This window comes from Lagopus muta, chromosome 2 (assembly GCF_023343835.1).
Source record: "Lagopus muta isolate bLagMut1 chromosome 2, bLagMut1 primary, whole genome shotgun sequence".
Classification (NCBI taxonomy): Eukaryota; Metazoa; Chordata; class Aves; order Galliformes; family Phasianidae; genus Lagopus; species Lagopus muta.
Genome location: NC_064434.1, coordinates 46,177,787 through 46,194,574, shown reverse-complemented (window position 1 = coordinate 46,194,574; position 16,788 = coordinate 46,177,787). Strand labels below are relative to the sequence as shown.

The window sequence follows — 16,788 nt, the reverse complement described above, 5'->3', positions numbered from 1 at the left end:
TTTGCATATATTATCTTCCATTCCCAGACTAGACAGCTCCATTAATTAAGGACAGATTTAACTTCTCTAAATGCACACTTTCCGAAACAAATATTTTTGCACATGGCAATTACAACCACAGCTTAATGTCAGAATGCCTTTAAAAGAAGGAAGGAAGGAAGGAAGGAAGGAAGGAAGGAAGGAAGGAAGGAAGGAAGGAAGGAAGGAAGGAAGGAAGGAAGGAAGGAAGGAAGGAAGGAAGGAAGGAAGGAAGGAAGGAAGGAAGGAAGGAAGGAAGGAAGGAAGGAAGGAAGGAAGGAAGGAAGGAAGGAAGGAAGGAAGGAAGGAAGGAACTTCAATTTTCTTTCCCACAAATGTAGCTGTGTTAACCAAGTTTCTTGTGTAAAGAATGAAGTGCAAGGTATAACTTTCATACTGTTTCTGTATCAGTGATTCTATGACTTCTCCACTTTTTTTTATATCTCTCAGCAGGTAGTTGAGAGCTCTGTTTTTAGCTCTGCTTCTTTTATATACTTATTTTCTATACATTTTTTTTAACCTGATTCTGAAGTTCATTATTTTATAATGGTATATGTACACATAATATGTACATGTGTACACACCTTTATGTATAAATATATAACCCCAGAAAATGTATTTGGACAAAAAAAGCATACATATCTATATACTTTTATGTATTTCAGATATATAGAATAAGGAAAACAAGAGCCCTATACATCCAATTTTTCATATTCTAGTTGTGATTTGCTGGGCTTTACTTGGTCTCCTTCCATAAAAGAACTGGAACCAAAATTTTAAATCACTCAGTCTAAAGAAGTACGTAATTAAATGAAGAAAAAATTCAGAAGACTTCCTACAAAGTATGACATCTTCGTCATATACACAAAGTATCTCCCTTTGTGTATATTACCTTGAGTGTGGGCGGATGTTTTTAATCCAGAAAACAAGCATGGAGTAGCAGAAAAACAGCGTATTTCATTCTTACATATTTCGCTATTGAAAGGCCCTTCTTTAATTGCAGCAGGAGTTTACTGTGAAAACCAAATGACTTGCCTTTAGGATACAAGAATCTGATCGGGTTGTATTGTTGCTGCCAACAATGAGCTAAGGAGGTTAATGGATCACAGGTCTGGCAGGCAGCCACACTACCTCTGGCTCAATACATTAAGCTGCATGATCTGGGCTGAGGTTTGGCAATAGTTGTGCTTTTTTTGTTTTGTTTTGTTTTGTTTGTTTGTTTGTTTAAATCAGGGCGTGAGTAAATAAAAGTTAGATTTTCTCCAGTCTTTTCCCGAAAACACCATCACTTCTCACAGCTGGGAGAGCGAGGGAAGGCAGCAGCGGCCTCCCGCGCTCGGAGGGGCCCTGAGCAGCCGGACACGGGCAAGGAGGGCGCTGCGCTCCGCGGTTTGCTGCGCTCCGCGGCAGCGCAGACTGCAGCCTGCAGGGGACAGAGGCTGCGCGGCCTCGACGGGCATCCCAAGCTATAGGTCGAGTGTCCGCACCCCACCAGATTTCGCTTGCCAACTCAGAAACCACCACCCGGATTCACCTCTCCAGCAGGGCATGGAGCAGGCGGTGTGGGAGATTGGGGAACATTTTGTCCCCCAGCAAACATTGTTTGTTTGTTATTTGAGACAGAGAGAGACTGAGGGAGAGAAACGAAAGGCACATCAAAAGTATATAGCTCCCCCTCTCCCATCTTGCATGCTTCTTGGGCGCGCTGAAGGAAGCGGCAAGCAGCAGCGGCAGCGCTACGATGCAAATCACAAAGCGAGCAACTTTCACTGCCGCTGTGGCTATTTTTGATTTTTATCCTGAGAACGGGCTTTTTTTGGTGCGTGATGCCTTCTCCCCAACCCCTTCCATACGACTGTTTGAAATCTGCCCTCCCTCCCTTCTCCCCGGCTCTCCGCCTTCCCCCCAAGAAGCGATAACGCCGCACCATCCTCGCTCCGTTCCCAGCAGCTCACCGCGCTCCGCCAGGAGGTGAGCCGAGCAGGGGAAGGAACGTTTGCAGGCGTGAGCAGGGAGCACCGCACAGCTGCCCAGCTGAGGCGGGCCCTTGCCGCCGCTTACTCGTATCGCCGCAGTTGCGGAATGGGGAACGGGGCCCGCGGCAGCTCCCACCCGCAAGCCGCGGCGCAGCGGCGGCAGCGTCCCCAGCGTCCCCGGCCGCTGCCTGCAGAGCGCGGAGGGCCCTGCCCTGCACCTGCCTCAGAGGGCTGTGAGGGAGGAGGAAAAGAGGGAGGGAGGGAAGGAGGGAGGGAGGAATGGAAAGAGGGAGGGAGGCTCCTCCGCGCGCGGGGAGAGGCTCCGGCGCTCAGCTGGGCGCTACCGGCAGCTGCTGCCGTGCTGCACCGCGGGCGGTGGCGGCTCCCGGAACCGCAGCTTTGGAGCTCGGAGCTCAGCCAGGAAGTAGAGCAGAGTTTCGCTGCTCGCTCTTTTCTTTCTGGTTTTTCTTTTTTTTTTCTTGGTGACTGACCTTTTTTATTATCATTCTTTTTAATCCCTTCCCCGGCTCCTCCCGACTGCGGTGCGTGTGCCACCCGAGGAGGATGCGCGCTTCCCCCAGCCCCTTACCCGGCAGCTCCCTCCGCGGCGGCGGGGCGCGGGGGGCCGCGGGGGGCCGCGGGGCTGGGGGCGCCCTGGGCCGCACCTGTCCGCGCCGCGCTGCGCCCCCCGCGCTCCGCCGCCTCTCCCCGCCGCCCCTCGGTGCCTGAGCGTCCGGTACAGCACCGCACCGCACACGCGCCCGGAGGCACTCACGCACTGACTCGCAGCACTCTGCCCAGGCTGCCGAGCAGCGCCGCCAACAGCCCCCTCCCTCCTTCCCACCTCCTCCCTCGCTCCCGCCCGCTGCTCCGGAGGATGCCCGGTAAGTTGCGGCGAAGACCAGCACCTCCGCCGGTGCGTGATCTCACGGGTTAGGGACCGCTTTATAATGCTGCTGCCCGCCGGTGGAGGGCGGGTGGGGGGGAAACAGGGGGTGGCGAGGGGAGGGGAGATGACAGCGATCCGAGGCGGGAGGCGGCGGGGCCGGCCGGGTGTTCCTCAGAAGGACTTCGAGCTGCGCGGCCGGGGCTTGGATGTGGGTGCCGAGGGACGGGGTCCGGGCACCCCAGAGGGCACTTGGGGGGGGGGGGGGGCTCCTCTCCTTCGTTGCCGGGTGCAGCCTGCGGCACAGCGGTGAGTACGGGGCTCCGCGCCTCGCAGGGTCCCCCGGGGATGGGCAGGAGGCGGAGGGTGCGCGCCCATGCTGGGGCTCCTCGGGGGCGGCTCCGCTCTGCGCTGCGCCGCTGCACACAAGGGACGGTTCTCTGCTCTTCCCCCTCGGGTTTAGGAGTGCCCCGGGGACTGCCGGGGTTCGGAGAGGCAGATCGGAGAGGGGGCTTTACCGGGCGCTCACCTGAGTAGTGGAGCGGCCAGGTGCCCGCTTCCCGTCCTGGATGCGCCCTCCCGTGCGCTTCCCTGGGCTCCGGAGGCAGAATGCTCGTCCCTAAGGGAAGGGTCGATGCTTGCAAAATATTTGCTGTCGGATTAGCGCGTGGCTGTGCTAACTCCTTGCAGGCTGGGGCTCAACTCCTCTGCCGAGTGCTGGAGGCACCGGGGCGCGGGGCTTTGTGTTCTCCTGCGCTGCCGGGAGTGAGTTGTGGGAAACACGGAAAAGCTGGTTAGTGCCAGAGGTTTTACAGTGGAATTGCCAAACCGTGTAAATGTTTCTCATACTTTCAACTATGACAATTATATATTTTTTTCTCACTGTGTATTGCAACCTGGATATGATATTTGTCCCATTCAAGTCAATAGTAAAACTCCCTTTGACTTCAGAGGAAGAGGTTTTTGCCAATGCAGAATACATTTCAAAGGTAAAGGGACTGGGCAGAAAGATGTGAGACAGCAAAGTGAGAGAGATGTAATAAAGAAACTTCATTTCAGAAAGACAGGCTTTTAACCAAGGAAATTTAGCTTCAATCTGTCAAAAACATTTAGGATTTTCATTCCTACTTTGCAGTGAACAGGTATCAGACTGATTTCTCGACATGTTTGTCACAAAGGTGGACCAAAGTCCATTGTTTTACCCACATACATTACAGAATATTACCTGATTCATATTTTACACCTTTCTGGCGTTATGCAATTTTTTTTTTACTAAGAAGTTGGAAGTGAGAGAGACTGGACCCAAAGCCCTGCTGGGGCTGTTGAATGGACTCCTATTGACTTTAAAGGCCCACAAATCAGGCCCAGAAAGATTTGACAGGGGAGTAGTGGGAGAGATGTAGTGCAGTTTGTAAGGCAAGGTGTTGCATAAGCATTTAACTCATGAATAGCCAGAAAAGAGAAAAATCTAAATGTACATGAATTTCTATTCAGTTTTCAAGAACTCTTTCACAACACAGATACAAATAATAGAAAGAAATAATACTTCTGATCAATAATTAAAATGCCCATATTCATATTGACTACAAAGAACATTTTATGAGAAAAAGTCTACTAGGAAATGGAAGTTCTAGCTCACAGAACACCCTGTGTTCACTGCAGCATTTAGATTGGGAGCAGTCAGAGGTATAACACCAAATAAAAATATTGATATTCAAATGGCAAAGCTGTCATTATTCCTGTAACCTGAGTAGCCACTTCCAGTTGGTTGGAATGTCTTTCAAAAGAAGTTTCAAAAGACACATTTTTCATTTTTTTTTATCAAATCTGAGCGATGAAAGTACCCCAAAAATGTTGCATGTCTCCAACTGTCAAGGTTCAGAATCATGCCCATACCTCATGAAGACTGCGACTAGTACGTTATGAAAAACAAGTGTTTGATAAGGAAAAAAAATCCCTTTCTTAGTCGAGGTCCAATGATATTTCTCTTCTAAGCACAGGTGTGTGTTAATAGGCAAAGATAGAAAGAAGTCTGAGGTGCTGCATCTCTCCTTCAGTTTTGTTAGCTGGATATCTGGAAGAATTTTCATTGAATTGAAGCTAACATGCCAAAATGTGAACAGATTAAGATGTTCATTTTTACAAAGGAAATAAAGAACAACAAAAACACCTCTAAAATGGACAAGTGCTTCATGGTTATTTCTTTCTCTTTCTGGAATTATGTAGCAAGGAAGAAACTTCTTTTCTAAATGCCATGCTATTGATTCCTTCCTGATTTCTCTGAATTCAAATGCGTCTTTTATCACATATGAAGGTGAAGTGTACATGTTTTACAGAACATTATGTGGAGAAAAATTTTACTTTATTTTTTTAACCTCCTGTCTCTATCTGCTATTTACTAACACACTGTAATGTCACAATCTATTTTTTTTTCTGATAATAATTCAAATTCAAATCAAATGTGAAGAATATGATTATTTCCATAGTGAGAGTTTTGGACTGTTTGTTTAAGACCCAAAGCTATGCTTAATCTCGTTTACATATTTGGATAAGGAGAGGTCAGTAGTTCACAAAATGAGGATAAATATTTGAATAAATCTTCAGTTTTGTCTTGAGACCCATTGGTGTGAAGTTCCACATTCTTTTCATTTTGATTTTTCAGTTCTTCCTCTTCATATGTGCATGTGGGAACACAGCCCAGTGTTCTCGTGGGCATCGTTTCCAAAATTGCACATTGGGCTTTTTAGTCTTACCTGTAATTGAACAGCACACAAAATTTGAGTGTATATAATAGGGTTAAAACAAATCAGAGAACCTCCTGGAGATAATTCTGGTCTCCGTTACTCATCTTTATAAACATCATTCTGTTTTGAGAAATAAGTGCTGTTTATGTTAATTCAGGTATTTCTCTTTTTAGGCTGCTGCAAATTCGCTGTCCCTTCCCTGACTCTGACACATGTTTATGGCATTGTACTACCACTTTATTACATGAATGTTCACAAGTGTCTACAGCTCTCATGGAAACAATCTTAGTGAGATTACTGAAAGCTGCTCTTGTGATTATTACGCCCTTGAAAAACTTTTCAAAATAAATTTCACTGTTTCTTAGTGCTAGAAGACATTCTCCAGACAGTTTATTTAGGACTATACTCTTCTACAATTAAGAACAAAAGCCTCCTCTGTAGCACAAATCAATCAAAATATTGGTTTTAGGTTATACATTGTACATATGGAACCTGGCATGTAAAGCAGATGGTATGTAAAATTATGCACAGCATGTCTGGAAAGCCATACAATATCTAAATGCGGTGCAGCAGAACAAGGAAATAGTGTCACACGTAACTTAAAATAACAGATACTGGCCTATGTCTAGTCTCAACTGCACTTCATTTGTGTGTGTGTGTGTGCGTGTGCGTGCCCACTTGTTTGATGTTCTCTTACTTCATTCAGGACCTTTACTCCATAATATGATCTTCCCGAGAAAAACATTCAGGCTGAAATGATATGCTTCTGGCTAAATGAATAAAGATGAAAACAGAAGGAAAACTAATTTGGTTTGGTTTTGGTTCAGAACAATACTGCATGCAAATTTAAGAAGTCATCAAAAACAGAAGGAAAATAACAAAAATAGCCAAACAGTGTTTGCTACCGGGGTGGTGTTCTTCTGTATTTATGCATCTGATTTGCCCAATCCAGTAACAGTATGTAATAGTACTTCTGGCTTGTTGCAGAAACACCACATCTTCCCCCTTTCAAGTATTATAAGACTGTTTACAGGTTTCTTCCTGAGCACCGTGTGTACTGTGCATTTGTAAACATAATAAAATGAAATTATCATTGTGAAAGGATTTATATCAAGAAAGCAGTGAAATAAATATTAGTCTTGAAGCATGTGCTGACCTCAGAGGGACCGAATCACACATGGAAAGAGTTTTGTTGGACACAGATACTTTCCTGATCAATGACCATGAAAAGTAATAGTTCTTCAAAGCTTATAGAAGTATTTAAGTGCGTGCCTATAAAATATAGTGAGTTGTGCAGCTGTCTTTTTTAGCTTGCAGGGGAAAAGCTTGACAAATATCTCCTTTTTTAAAATTTTGTTTTGCATTTGGTATGGGTGCTACAAGCCACTAAATGTTTTAAAATAGATGTACAGCAATACTCTTTGACGATGTTTCTAATCCAAATGATCTTCTATAAACTGGATGTGAAGCATGAAGTTCATAGTGAAAGACTGCCATGAAGTGAACTCTAAATATAATAACCCAGTATTACATCAGAGCTACTTTACTAGCCAATTTTATAAGATCTACCCATTTTTCAAGAAGGCGTGTTGAAAGAATGCCCCACATTTAAGCTGTTCATTTTTAAAAACATTTTAAAAAAACATTTTAAAAAACATTGAAAAAAACATGTTTAATGTTTTTAAGCCACCCATGTTGGCATAGAATGTCTCATACTACAAACAACAACAACAACAACAATAACAACAACCAAACCCTGCAAATCCTGCTACTTTTCATGCTCTGGCACCTTTAGTTCTTGTGCATCTTGCTTGTAGCAATGTTGCATGAGAAAATACAGCTCTCTGTCTGGAAGATTAAAGTAACACTTTTGCACTGATATATCACAGAACAGTGTCTATCATCTGATTTTACTTTTGCAGATGAAAAAACATTTATCCATTTAAATCATTCTTCTTGTATTAGAATGGCTTGAAATATCTTGACTGCACACAGTTGCTCAAGTCTCCAATGGACTATCACAAATAAAACCATTAGATGGTATTGTAGCAGACAGAGATTCAGTCTACCAGGAGATGACAGGAACCTAGAATAAAGCACAAATTGCTCAAAAATGTCTGTGGATATCAAAAGTGATTGATGGAAGGGCATCGTGTGCCAATTTATAATCAATATATAAATGCAATTTTTTGTTAATTGTACAAAGAAAATATTAATATTAGTGGATTAATCATATATAAAATCAAGTGTAAACTGAGCCAACGAATATGGGATTTGTCCTTTGCAGTAGTTACTTTATCTTGCTCAGCAGCACGTTAACTTTCTACACGAGCTGACTTTCAACTTACATCAAAACCTCCCTTTGCAACTTGGCATTGCTACTATGATGACAGCATTTGAAAACTGGCATCCCATGGGAAGCGAGTCATTTTACATCAGTGGAAACAGATTTACTCTGCAACCTGGATTATGTGCGGACAGGTTTGATTTCCTTAGCAGATATTATTACAGAATGTATGGTTTTTGCCAGAAATGCAGATAAAACTGAGTTTGGTAAAGATCTAGTTGAACATAGAAACAAAGTTGGAATTAGTGGAGACATTGCAAATTGAAGTTAAAAAAAACATAAGCATGTGGGATTTATGTTTATTTGTCTCTGTTTATTTAGTTTTGTTTTTGTTTTTGTATTTGTTTTTGTTTTTAAAAATGGAAAAATATATTCTTTCATGAAAAATCCATTAGGTAGAAGTAAAAGATAAACAAAATATCAAACCAAGGTTAAAAATATGATTACAAAAGTAAAGCTACATAGCATGTTCCTTCCACTGGAAAAGTAACTAACAAAGGTAGGATGGGAGTTTCAAAAGAAGACAAAAGCCAGAAAATAACCTTTTCTCATTTTGGAAATCCAGGTGGCCCCAGCAGATTTTACATGGCTCTTCATACACCTTTGTCTGAGTACAAACATTCATACTTTCCTCTTTTTTCCTTTTAAAATCAAAATAGATATAATTCTCTGCTTTGTTACAGTCTGGTTTCACCATCTTTAGCAGGGATTTGCTGATTGTTCTTCCTTTCTGACCATGAAGGTAAGAAGGAAGATGTGACAGCACAATAAATAGCTGAGAGTGGTTAAACTGTTTCCTGAAGGTAAAACAGCAGGGTCCAATGGTTCTCCTGCAGAATGTTTTAAACCCTTGGCTATAAATAATATCTGGCACTGCCAAAAAAAAAAAAAAAAAGTAACTGAATCCTGAAAAAGGAGAAAACAAAATGAATCAATGAATCTTCGGTGTCAGAACTCAGTGTTGCACTAAACCCTAAACACCATAAAATGGAAAGATTGTTTGCCAGCTATGGCCTAGTGTCATGTAAAATCATGGTCAATTTCTTCTTGTTAAGACTTTAAAAAATGACTGTAATCCTATGCTCAAGAACAAGTAAGTATTATCACTGCACATAGAGCAGAGGAGTATTGAAACCAGTATTCTATTTAGTACAGGAAATAGAGATACCAATTTTAATATCAATTTATAATTCTGAGAAAAGAATTGACCAATTGAACGGAGCTCACTTTGGCATGATGTAAATGGTAAGATTTGAGGAAAATTATTTACCATAATTTGCTGCTGCATATTTTCACCCTTGCAAATGCTGTATAAAGTCTTCATGCAGAGGTGGCAGCAAATCTGCAGAGGTGGCAGCAAATCTCTACTATTTGATAGCAGATTAATCAGATTAATCTCCAATGTAAATGAAATAGATGTATATGTTCAATAACAGGTCTATTGTTCTAGAACCAAACAAAATGCCTTTGTTTGTATTGTGGTGGAACATTATATTCCTGAATGATGTAAGATCTACATCCACCTCACTGTGCTCACATCTACTCTTTGATCCCCATAAACATTCAGCATCACTGAATGTCAATGAGTGCCATTTTTTTCTGCATGGAGGAATTCATTGACACAGCTTTGCTCCATATGCACCTCCATGTCAAATGCCGTTTTGTCAGACTGCATCTCTACTGCCATCTGTCACATGGCAACAACATGTAATGAAGTATTGTGGGAAGGTTCCTTGAGATATAGTCAACCTATTAGGGCTTTGGAAGGTGAACTGTATTGCAAAAAATGAAATGCAACTGAGATCTGCCTAAGCTCTTGCAGCCACTGCTTCCTTCCCATGGTTGCTTCCCAGCAGCTCCTTCATGACTGCTAGGGAGATACCTCCCAGGTAAAAATGAATTAGCAACAATTTCCTTTCTTATGTATCAGACCTATGGTGCTGTAACTGCATTGGCTCATCTCCCAGAAAAGCTATTTACAGTGCAGATGCTTGGAGAAACATTTTCAAACACCTCTGCTTTGTACAACTTAACAGCAGGAAACAACAAAGGGTAAATGTGATGACACAAGTCTTGCTTACCAGCATTATTGTTATACATAAATTATTTTAAGATAAACAAATTTTAAAAGATTTTTCTCTTGTTCAGATTTCTTAGCTTTCTTCTTTGACAACAAAGCTTTCTAGGTACTTTTGTGTTTTGTTTGTTTCAGAACCAAAGAAGTCTATGTATAACCTCAAGACATGTCTATCATTTTCCCCTTTTCTTCTGCTTTTCTTAGTGGAGAGATAGGAAAGAATTTCAGTGAGAAATAATTTTAAAAAAGAATATAAAATTTTAAAGCTTCCAAACAATTTCTTCTTTTACATATAGTAAAAATGTCTTCTTAGTCTTGCTTTATTCTATAATTGCTTTGAAACTAATTTTTTAGTATTCAATTAAAAAATATTCCACTTCAGATTAGTTTTTCTTTTTTTGCAAAAATCTTGAAAATATTTTAGCTGTCAAAATTTCTTTATAATCTTTTTTCAAGCATAAATTCCTTGAAATCAAAGCTGTCTGTAGAAAATGTGAGTTTTTGTATGTTTTCTGTGTGCTGCAACAATAAATTAATAGAAAGGTGTTTTTTTTTTCCAGCTGTACACTTATTTTTTATAAAAATAAGAAAAAAAAAACTTGAAAAAATATCCACATACAAACGAAATAATAACAGACTCTTGATTTGTTCCTAATCAAAACCTTTTTTCTGCTTCTTTTTATAACTTCTGAGAAGAATTTCCAAGACTCTAAATAGTTTTTCTGGTGAGCAGAATATTTCTTATCCAGATGTAGAGAATAGTGTTGAGTAGACCATATTTTTTTGTCTAATGGATCATGTGGAAGAGCTTAAAAAATAACCAGATGCTTTCTTAGATCAGTGCTAGGTCATGTATTGAGGAAGACTTGATGTGATAACTGAAAGAATGAAGCAAGAAATTGTGTGGTTAGGCTGCTGTTGTTTTTTTAATTATTTGTTTGTCTTGATTTTATTTATTTATTTATTTCCATAAATTAAAAAAAGGCATGAGGGGGAAATAAGTTGTGACTTTTTAGGAACTTTAAGAGGCGAATGTCCTCTGACCAGACTGTATTTATGCTTGAGATGTAGATGTTAAAATATGTTTAGTGGCCAGTTGGAAAGAAATTCAATTTTCCTTGCCTACTGCTTCAAGAGTTTCAGTTTAATATATGTTGCTTATGTGAGTTGACATCTTATCAGTTAGTCCTGCTCATGAACAAGACAGTTTGCCTCTGGACTGGGATGTATATCAGCACCAGTGTGCTGGATCAATATGGAATGCACAGCATGGAGACACAGCACAATCCCCAGCACAGTGGTAAGCAGAAGCTGGCCACTCATTTCTGTTTATCCCTCAGGGATACAAGAGAGCAGACTGGTCGGGGTTTGTCTCTTTTACTCCAGTAATAATGAGTCCTTAATTGGCAAAGTTAGCCTCTGTACACTGCTTATTAGAAGTGCAATTTTTGGTGGTGATGGTTTTTTTTTCCTATTGCATTTGAATTTCTGCTCTTTGCCTATGTTTTTATGAGCTAACTGAATAATGAAAAACATCACTCTAGCCTTGATGCCAGCTGAGGATGGCCACTTCCATATGGTTAGCTCTCATAGCCTTCAGAGCACAGGCTACAGTTAACCTGCCCCTAGGGAGCCATCCTGGGGCTGTACTCATGCCCTGGCCATGACCTGGAAGCCCTTGAAAAGTGGCTGGTCAAGCAGGCAAGATCAAATGAGTGCCAGGGACTGCTCTGAAAATTTTATATTTTTGAAAAAGGTAGTTTCAGGGCATGGACTTATGCCCTAGCAGTATTTAATTCTCTTGCATAGTTGTACCCTTGATAGTCTTTAGGTCAGTACTATGGCTCCATTTACATGCACACTGTTTATTCACTTTTCTTTTTTGGAATGAGCTCTAGTGGTTTAAATAATACTACATCACAGCATGAAGTTCTCATAAATTGCATTAAACAAGCGTAGCATTTGTTTGCAAACAGATATCAACTATGGTATACACAAAAGGTCTCTGAAAGTACCAGAAAATTTAAATGCTCTAAAAAGATTTAAGAAGTGATAACTAGTTTTCTACATGGTTTCTGTTTACATTTATGTTTTTTCATTAAGGGCTGAGGTCAGTTTATACAGAAATCACTGCTAAAGGAAAGCTATTGTCCATTTACAGCACACTTGTTTTCAAGTTTGTAATGCATAGAAAATCTGTTTTAGATAATTAGAAGTACAAGCAAAGTTTTCTCAAAGATTCGTTTCTAACTTTTACCAGAGACAGAAGCAGAACACAAATATCCTAGCTTTGTAGAATATTCAGTATTCTTTGTGACAGAAAAAATTGCAACAGATATTTCAGTGTAGAGTTTCAGAAATCTGATTCTTTCAAGCTTTAAAATACAAACTCCCTCAGTTAACAGTGAAAATTAGGCTTACATGAAGCACTTGGATAAACCTGTAATAAGAAAATGCATGACAGTGAATTAATTGAATAACAAAAATAATGCTTTAGTTAATTTTGGAGGAAAAACATGTGGACTTACACTAGTTCCTATCACAGGTTTTAATTTCTTGGTATTTAATATCATTTTTGAATGTTTTGAAGCACCTATAGGTAATCTCAACTTCTTCATATTTTATTGTTGAGCTTTGGCAAAGTTTTATGACTGTTTCACAGATGCAGGATTGCACAACCTCAAAAATAGTGAAATCTATCAGGTTTTAGGTAAATCAGAATGTTATACATGGAGCCCAGGAGACATTCTGCTTCTCACTGTTAATCTTTCAGTACCATCTTTGTGGTACATGTATTACATATATAAATTACAGTGCTCTTGGGGAAAAGTTCCCTAATAGAGGCCTCCAACCACTATGATCCCAGGTGTGTACTAATACAGAATCTCAGGGTCAAGGTCATGAGATCCCAGTGCCTTCTCTGTTAGGGCTCCTGGAATTGCATTGATTTAATACCTTTGGTTATTTGGACTTGGGAAAAGGAATGAACTTAAAACATTTAGTCATTTCTTTCTCTAAGTAATGCTTTTAGTACTTTGTCTCTCTGGAGAGTTTCGAGGAGTCTTTACTCACCTCTATGTTGGCACATATATAAAGAATCTGATGACATCAGCCTACAGAAATCTGGATCTGAATTTAACAGACAATAGTAAAATATCAACTGTAGTTTTCAATAGAAGCTATTTGGCTTGACACAAAAAGAAGTGACGATTTTTGTGAGAAAATTTTAAACTTAATGAAGCATATTAAGATTTTAATCTGAGCCTTGGTTTAGAAGCCAGCATGATATATAAATCACTTACTTTTGCTTCCTACTGTAATCAGTGACTTCCCTAAAATCTTTTCTACTTGAAAAATCATGTGTAATACAATTCCACATACATATTTAAAAATTAAAGCATAGTGATAAGATACTGTAAGATTCCTTGCAAAGGTCTAAGAAAGATACTGCATGATTATGTATGAGGTACCTGTAGTTAATGAGTTTTAGTTTATTTTTAAATTCATATTTTACACACACTCCAAAACATAAATGCATTTCATCAGTAAGTGTGGGATCTAATGATTGAGAAAAAAAATGAGTGTATTCTAAAAAGATTAACTTGTTTATCAGTGATACTTTAAAATGAATAGTCAAATAAATAGCTGCCTGCAGCTTTGTCGATGTGTATCTGAGGCCTGTCTCTGTCTAGTAATTCATGTTCTAAAGAGAATCACACCCCTGAGATCTTGCCATAAGGCCCCTGGTATCCTGGTTTTTCTCTTTTCTCCCATCAAGTGGGATCTATGAGGGAGGATCATCATCTCCCAGCTGATGACTGCAGGTCATGCAATGCAGGGTAAGAGGATCTCATAATCTCAAACTAGGGGCAGACCCAGACTTTACCACATTTAGATTTTTTCTAGGTATATGTTTCAAAGATGGGGCAGGCCTTTTTATCCAGCTCACTGTTTGTAAAGAGCTGCTAAATTATATCGTAGCACTGCAAATCTCTCTGCAAACTGAACTGATCTTAAAACATTGTCAGTTGTGGCATTAGTGTGTGTATTAAATGTTTCAGTCTACATTATGAAGGTATTTTGGACAGATGTTGGGTTTAGACATCCAGGGAGAAAGATCATGACACACGTGTTGGCAATGTGGTACTGATGCCAACATCTTACCACAAGCTATCAGGCAGTGCATGTTCCTTCTGAAAAAGCAGCTGTCACTTTGGCCAAAACAGTTCCTTCCTCTCAGCTGCTCTCTGTGTGCAGTAGGCCTGGCTTTGACCCTTGCAAACTAACCTTGAAGCTACTGTAAATGTAATGGAGACCTGCCTCTTAGCCTCGTTCTGCAATTATTTGGCATCCTCTCACAAAATGATCCTAACCCAGCTGTGTCAGCGGCCACCTCAGAAGTGATTTTGTCTGCTTGTAACTCAAAATGTAACTCTGCCACACATGCACTTAGTGCAGTATTTTTCTTAAAAGGCACTTTAATCGGCTGGCATTTAAGTCTGTAGGCCTCTGGGGTCAGGTTGAAAAATTACACTAAAGCTGGACTTACTCTGATATTCTGGGCAGCCTTCTGAATTTTAAATAACTATCCTCAGAAGGCCACGCTTTTCAAAAATTATCTTTAAGTCTGCACACAGAATTTTGAGCTCTGTTCAGTTAATAGCACATTGATATGCAGGCTAAAATTTATAAAATTGTAGGGTCAGAATCTCTGAATTTGTAGATAAGAGCAGCTATTTCAGTTTTCATTATCTAAGTATCTGGCCTGTAGACTGCTAACTATTTGACTCCTATTTTACCATAATTCTAATATTTGAATCTGAGTTAACTGTTTCACGTTTTTGGTTTTGTTGCCTTCTCAAAAGCAGAATTATTCTGAATTACATGAGGAAAATGATCCTGTTATAATGCGAAATGAGGAAAAGTGAAAGATATAACTCCATTTTTTCCATTTTTTCTGATTTCTGTAAGTATTTTAAATACAGTTTCTCCAGTGCTTTTTCATTCTCCTGTGCTCTACTTTGTCCTGTTACTGATTCTTATCATATAGTGATCCTCACACAATCCAGTTTGTGCTTTGCAGACGCTTCTTTTGCTATCACCTCTTCTACTGAAGAACTATCATTGAACTATTGCTGCCCATTCCCTTCAACCCATTGATCTCAAACTCTGGTCCTCTCCCTCCTCCTCCTGTCTGAACCTTCCCTTGCCCTCAGACTCTTTCCAAACCACAGATTGCAGTGGGCATCTAGCCATGGAATGGGACCAGCTTTGGGGCACAAAATAAACCCTACTGCAGGGACTGCAACCCGTTAGCCATCTGTTCTGCCAGATCGTTAGGGATAAAGGCTACCCAGAGGCAGTTTTTAGCAAGGCCTTGAGCAACTGTACCTTTCTGGTTTCTCTGAAATCTCTCTTGTTGATAGCCTTAGATGCATGATAGACCGAATCTTCTCTAAGCTGACATCACATTTCGAAAAGCTGAAAACACTTCCCAGCTCATAGCACATCTTACTCAGTTTGACTGGAGTGGTTTTCCTCTGGGAGGGGGTTTTTCGAGCCAGAGGGAGAGGAAGGATGAGCTCAATATATTCCTTGTTCTACCAGCTGCCACAAAATGTATTTATCTTCCCTCCAAGGAACCATGAGTCCAGATCCATTCATGCTGCACACTCTGATGAGACAGAGTGACAACTTCCATCATAGGTGATGAGGCTGTAGTTTCAGTCTCTCTTTCTTTATCACATTTAATGAAGAATGCCAAAACAGATGTGTTTCACTGTTGTGATTTCAAGAGTAGAATAAAGGAAAAGCTTAGGATGGCTGCTGCAATGAAATCCAGTAGCATGCTGTGTACCTGGACTGTAAGGAAAAGAGATTCTCTGGCTTCTCAAATAAAATCACAGGTTTTGTTGGAGTGCTCCCTCAAGCTCTGGGGTGAAGGTCCAATAACTGTTCATCTACTCTGCATTGGAAAAATGTCTTAGAAATTTTGAAATGTGTCCAGCCCTTTACCAGTTAGCAAAGTGTTTCTAGAATGCTTCTTTGGTTCCTTCTAAGGTTGTGTGTCTTATTTTTAGATTGACAGCAAACTGTGCCAGGCAGTGACATCTGCAAGCTATTCTTTTTTGTGACTGAATGGTAGCTTTTATGCTAGATGTGTGATGCATAATACACTAGTTCTGCTCTTTGACTAGAATGAGGGCAAGACTTGATTCAGAGGGTTTTTTTAATCTTTGTCCTGGTCAAAAATCATTGACTCCTTAGGAACTGGGTTTTTTTGATTTGTATATGAGATAGATAACAGCCCTGATTCTTTGCAGGGTCATTTGGTGAAAGTGGGCTCCAAATATTAAAAATATGAATGTAATAATAAAATTTATAAATCAACAAAACAGAACAGGGAAAAAGAAGGTTGTACAACTATAAATAATCCCTTATTTAAAAATGTGTATGCAAAATGTGATGTTAATACCTAGAAGCATGCAGTTGAAGATGCAACGTTTTATCTAGAAAACTCCATGTCTTTTGGTATTTAGACAGCCTTTTTGAGTTATGGTCCTCTGTGATACCCTATAAGGATAGAGTTCTCCTGTCAGAATATTCTTATGGATTAGATGTCCATTTCCTCATTTGAGGATATCTTTGCTGAAGGAATGTCATTTCATTGCCTTTCTCTCCATCTTGGGAATTACACGTACAGCTTTCGTGAACTGCAAATGTGAAAGTTATCCAACAGA

At 40.3% G+C, this 16,788-nt stretch overlaps 1 protein-coding gene across 4 annotated transcripts in view; it reads left to right on the top strand.

Moving 5' to 3' along the window:
* Nucleotides 1-1,882: 1,882 nt before the first annotated feature.
* The window catches only part of HS3ST5 (heparan sulfate-glucosamine 3-sulfotransferase 5), a 207,323-nt gene continuing 192,417 nt past the window's right edge, over nucleotides 1,883-16,788 (top strand). For 2 of the 4 annotated variants that reach the window (XM_048935686.1, XM_048935693.1), the window contains exon 1: nucleotides 2,691-2,878. The gene's annotated coding sequence lies outside the window, so the exon portion shown is untranslated. Of the gene's footprint in view, nucleotides 1,990-2,690; nucleotides 2,879-3,088; nucleotides 3,190-16,788 lie in introns of those variants that run through there. The other 2 variants (XM_048935689.1, XM_048935688.1) reach the window with 2 other exon arrangements.